The sequence below is a fragment of the Bos taurus genome, chromosome 12 (genome assembly GCF_002263795.3).
Source record: "Bos taurus isolate L1 Dominette 01449 registration number 42190680 breed Hereford chromosome 12, ARS-UCD2.0, whole genome shotgun sequence".
In the NCBI taxonomy this organism is placed as follows: domain Eukaryota; kingdom Metazoa; phylum Chordata; class Mammalia; order Artiodactyla; family Bovidae; genus Bos; species Bos taurus.
The window spans coordinates 20,534,651-20,540,710 of NC_037339.1; positions in this window are offsets into that span (position 1 = coordinate 20,534,651).

Consider the following 6,060-nt stretch of genomic DNA (forward strand, 5'->3'; position numbering starts at 1 on the left):
CTTTGCAAAGACAGCGCTAAGCCAAAAATAGCATGTTGCTGGAGGTAAAATCCAGTCCCCCTGAGATGCGCCTGGGTGGACACAGCCAGGACCTTTGGCAGGAGGCTCTCAGATCCCTGATAAGCTGGACTCTGAGTAGCATCCCAGTGACCTGGAGGTGCCTCACCCTGGGGTAAGGAGACCTCGCTGCTGTTACCGGATAGCAGGCTATTGTGGAGACAGGAGGATTCAGATATCTTACCACAACTTTCTGCACAAAAGCCTCAGAGAGCTGAGGGTGGCCACATGTATGGAGAAAATCCCTTTCTTTAGTTTGAACACATTTTCATTTAAATAAGACTCACTATGTATGTGTGTTCAGATGTGTCTGACTCTTTGCCACCCCATGGACTGGAGCCCAACAGGATCTTCTGTCCATAGAATTTTCCAGGCAAAAATACTAGAGTGGGTTGTCATTTCCTACTCCAGGACATCTTCCCAACCCAGGGATGGAAATGTGTCTCTTGGGTCTCCTGCACTGGCAGGCACATTCTTTACCGCTACCAACAATCTCAGGGAGATTCCCTCTAGAATTTTTCCCAGCCAAATGCTACATATCATTATTGTATTCATTTTTCTACACAGTCTATTTCTGTCCCAAACTTCAGAGAACTGAAGCCTGAAAATCTCCAGCACAGGCATTTTCTTAAGCTGAGATGGGCGTCAGAGGAAACTATGAGCCCCTTGATATTGTAGTAAATGTTATGGGATATACACTTTAGCATGGTTTAGTTTGCTGTGGGAGGGGGATTGTTTTTTTTCTTTCTTTCTTTCTTTTTGAGGAAGAAAATGTTCATGGCTTTATCAGATGTTCAAAGAGATCTGTGATACAAAAAAATGTTTAATGTTGATATCCTGCTCTAGAAAAATAACCATGACTTTTAAAATGTAACCAGGAAAAGATATTATAAATGTATTCTTCTTGAGCGCATCCTCTGCCTGTGACATTCTGCCAGGCACGGTGGTGAGACGGTCTCGAATATGTAGGCACATCTACACTTTACATCTGTGGAGTGCTGATGAAACAGTTCCCCAGATGTTAATTGATGGCATCCTTGTGGCTTCCTCAAGAAAGAAGCATCCTTTCCACCAACATCATTATGGGTTCTCAATTCACAAATGAGAAGGTGGGCCTGGAGGGGTCAGGAGACTTGGTGAAGGTCTGATCAGGCAAGTGAGAATAGTCCTTAAACCCGGCGCCCCAGCTTCGAACGCAGAGTGCTGGTCCCCTGCTGTTTGGTTCTCAGAGCCCTAAAGGCATGCACTCCAAGGTCTCCTGGGTGTGCGTGTCGGGGGTCTCTACCTATCCCACGTCTCTGGCTTTACACAGGCACAGTATCCAAGTATCCAGGATGGACAGGAGCTGACAGAATTCCTTCTCTGAGAAATCCAGGGTCTATGACCCCACTGCCTTTCTCGGTAGCTTGTTCCAGTGGGCTTTATGATGATACTCAATCCACATGGATTGAGACAAAGTTTAAATAGATAAACAATGAAGTCTAGAGACTTCCCTGGTGGCCCAGTGGTTAAGACTCTGTGCTTCGACTGCAGGAGCACAGGTTCGATATATCTGGTCAGAGATCAATCCCAAATGCCGCTCAGCAAGGCCTAAACAATTTTTTAAATGAAATCTAATCTCTATTATACTCAGAATGTCATAAGAACCTAACCTCTATCTTCATGTATATTCTCCCCCACTGTACCCCTGCCTCCCGGATGGATTCTTCCTGAAGTCCAGACTTGGGAGGAAAATGGAGAGACTATTAAAGCGACATCACTTGGCAAGCACTTCATGAATACCAGGGGCAGATGGAAGAAGCAGCATGACCCAGCCAGCTGACTGTCCCACCTCCTGCCCTACACCAGCCACCTTCTCACCGGAGCTCCCACTGAGGGGGTCGAGGAGGGAATGCTCTCTCCCTGCAAACGCACTTGTCATCTCTGCTCAAGAAAATTCATCCCAAGAGGCAACTGCTTTTACATCACATTCAATTTCTCATGGCCTCACTAGAAGGAATGGATGGCCTTGTAAAGAGAGTTTTGAGATCTGAAACTAGGCATCACAGGCAATTCTTCCCTTGCAATGGAGAACACTGGGCATGCACCTAGGTGGAGAACGGGGAAGGGCCTGCATCCACACCCCCAGCCCAGCCCCTCCACACCAGCCCCACTGTGGACTGGGAAACAGCCCACTGTTCTTGGAAACCAAACCTGCTCTCTGTGCAGCTAGCAAGAGCCTTGAGGCTTGGCCAGGGCCCCAGAGACTCAGCATAAGGCAACTTGTTATAAGAAACGTTGCTTTATTCCAGAATTCCTCAAACCCAAAGGGCAGCATCCCAGCACAGGGCAGATCAGTCCAGAAGGACCTGCTCTGTAGCATTGCTGAGAGATGGCAGCTGTGGGCAGGAAGGGTGTAGGAGGATGATTAAGCTTCTCTCTGCTCCCAGGGGAGCCTCATTTGTGCTGCTGGGCAATGCTCTCAGCCTGGTGGGCAGGGCAGGGAGGTAGGGAAGAATGAGAGCATGGGCCTCGCTCAGATGTGATCTGACTCCCAGATCTGCCACTGACCAGCTTGGAAACATTACTTCAACTCTGAGCTTCAGTGTTCTCATCTTCATGACACAGGTTAAGTAGACATTACCAATGTCATGGAGTTTTTGGTCATGATTAAATGAGGTAATACAGAAGAGCACTTAACAGGGAATATTTGCTCAATCAAAAGTAGCAATTAAAACTTTTATAATAAAAGTATGATTACTACTACTTCTATTTTATAGCACCCAGGTGCCAAACTATTGTTCCAGGGCAAATATTTTGCATTCAGGCCTATCATCCTTCAATATTTGTAGAGATCAAAGGCCCAGATGGACCACCCTTAATAATGATGAGCTTAGAAATCGGCAGGTTAGTCTGCTTCCCTGAATGATGCTGAGCTTCGCTTCCTGAGAGGCTAGTTGTCCCGAGCAACCTGCCTGCACAGGGCCAAGCATCCCATCCCCTCCGAGTGAGTCCTTAATCCCTTCCCTCCCCGACAGGGGGCTCCTTGGCTATTGTCAGGGTAGGATCAGGGTTGATCCCAGTGGGACTCGCATCTCAAAGTGGTTGATTCTTCAGCCCCACCAGGCAACTGTGATTTCTCTAAAGAATCCAGAGTGAAAGAAAACACTCTGTATGCTCGCCCCGCGCCTGGAGATCCCCTTGGCTGTATCCTCGACAGGAAAGCCATTCTGAATGGGCATTTCCCAAAAGGCTAAAACAAAAAGTGGAAAAGAGGCAGGAGGGGGAGGGGATGGAGAGGAAGAAGGGAGAAACTGAGAAAAGGAAGAGATCGAATCGTCTGTGCTGAATATTTAATAGAGGGTAAGATTACAAAGTTCGACAACATGTATCCCGTGTCATGCCGGTCCATTTGCACAGCCTGCTGGAACATTCTGCATTCTGGTTGTGCTGTGAATTGTGAGGGAAAGAATTTCCCCAGGAGACCAGCTCCTCTGGCTCATGCAGTGCCTCTGGGCCTGTGTCCAGTGGAACACAACCCTCCGGGGGTCAGAGCCCGTCCTGTCCCGCTGGGCTCGGTCCTCTACCTATGGAGACAGACACAAAATGCCAACAGGTGGCTTCACTGTTCCTTCTTACTTTAACATGCTTGGCAATCCTTTAAAAGTGTGCCTGTAAGTAAAAAGAAATGGCAACCCACTGCAGTATTCTTGCCTGGAGGATTACATAGACAGAGGAGCCTGGCAGGCAACAGTCCATGGGGTCGCAAAGAGTCGGACACGACTTAGCGACTGAGCATGCAAGTAAACATCAGCTCCTCCGAAGTTCACAAGACTAAAAGAAAGTGACATGGTGCCTAAGGCCACGGAGGGTTGGTAGCTGTACTTGTGTCCCACCCTGAAAGGCACAGCCTCAACTTGGAAACTGCCATTAATGGAAAGCAGAGCGGGCACGTCTGCGGGAGGCTGGAAGGGGGACTCAGCTGGATTAAGACTACGGGCAAGTAGTGAGAAATAGGGCTGGAGAAAGCTGGAGTGGGGAGTGAAGCTGGCATCAGGCACTTAAAGGAAACTTGGAGGCCACACCATCTTTTGGGTTTAATTTTGGGTTTAATTCAACAGAATATTCTTTGTCAGAGTCTCCCTTACACGACTTAGAAAGACTGCCCTCTCTAGGCCCGGCCAGCAGTCCTTACTGGCTCCCTTGGCCGGATCCCCTGGAGCAGTGCACAACCCCTACAACTGTATATGACAACCCTGACTGGATAAGAACTTAGAGTGGAAGATGGTGTGGTAAAAGGGATTTTCAGAAAATTCCATTTAGAAACCTTAAGTAGGAGCTCTGTCAGATTTAGGAAAAGTGAGGGCTTCCCTTCTCTCTTACCATGTATAATTCACCCTGAGACTTAGTGGTTTAAACTCAGCAATCATTTTATTTGCTCACAATTCTACAATTCATCTGGACTGGTGATGGGCATGGCGGTGGTACTCCCATGCCTGCATTCAGCCGTGGGCAGGCTGGGACTGGGTTCAGCTGGGGAGCTGGGACACACAAGCCTCTCCTCCACATGGTCCCTCCAGCAGAGTGGCCAGAATTCTGCCTCAGTTTCTCAGGGCTTCCAATAAAGCAAAGGCAGAAACTGCCAAGCCTAACGGCTTAAGACGGGAAAGAGCACCATGTTCTCCTGCTTCTTCATACTGTTAATTAAGTCAATCACAGGACCAGCTCAGCAGGTAGTATGAGAACCAGTAAGCATGGCTCACTGGGGCCACCAGTGGGACAGGCTGCCATGGTTTGCTGGGGAGCTGTGGTGACCATCCTTGTAGAAGGATGAGGCTCTCATCGGAGGGCAGCCAGTGAAAGGGTTCTCTATAAGAGCAACCCCCGAATCATTTATATTTGGCTCAGGGTGTATTATATATCCCCAGGGGCCCAACCAGACCCAAGGTCCACAGTGTTTTCTAGGCTTCTTGGCAAATATCAGATTGGGTGAGAGACTTCCCAGAGATTCTTGAGAATTGTAGCAACTTCTTACCAACCTTTATAGAAAAACCACCCCTTAGGGGTTTCAAGCTGTCCTTCCAGATCTTTCTGTAACCTCCCACCTGCTTTCCCTCCCCCAGTTTCTTTTCATGGCGTATAAACCCCCAAACCCTGTATTAAGCCTCTATTCCTCTGAACAGAGCCTTCCTTTCCCTTTTCCTAAGAGTTAAATGGAAATTCTTGCTTTTATTCATACTCCAAAGAAACCTGTTACCTCAGCTCACAGGAAAACCCTCTCTGTGAGATTTGCTATCTTTGTCCTCCTCAAGTCTTGGCTGGAAAGAGGGGTGACGTATCGCTTCAGGCTCTGAAGAGAGCCTGGTCTCTACTCAGTGACAGCCTCTCTCCTGGGCAGAGGTGCTGGTCTGTCTTTGTGACAGCTAAAGGAGGAACAGGTGTAGCTAGAGGCAGTCCGTCTTTCAAGGTTTGCCAAGACGATGGGCCAACCTTCCAGAGTGCCTGTCCATCCTGACCTGTATTTGCTGACTAAATTCTCAGCTCCCGGACCTGCCCCTTCCAGCAAAGCATATTATTTCCCTCTGCATGGAATCAGAGCAAAACTGCTACTGTGCATCAGATATGGGATGCCAGGTTGAATCAAGGTCCCAGGGCAGAGACTGCACTGTTCAAGAATGCATGTTTCATCTCTAAACCCTTTAACTCCCTTTGAGTAGAAAATGGCTGTAACCCAAACAGCTGATGGAGAGGAGCCTCACATCTCTGCCACAGGGCTGGGTGGATTAAGTGATGACAAGAAGTGAATATTGAAAAATGTCCAGATTCAGCAGGATTCTCGGTGTTTGTATGGAACTGGGTCACTTCAATTGCTGTTACAGAATCCCAGTCTATCTACATACAGCCTTCAGGCTTATCTTTTTAATCAATCAACAAATATTTACTGGAGGTGACTTGGTACTCATCACTGTAGACTCTATGGGGGTTTTCCTGTGGCTGCTCCTTCTCTGTGTCCTTCATGATTTC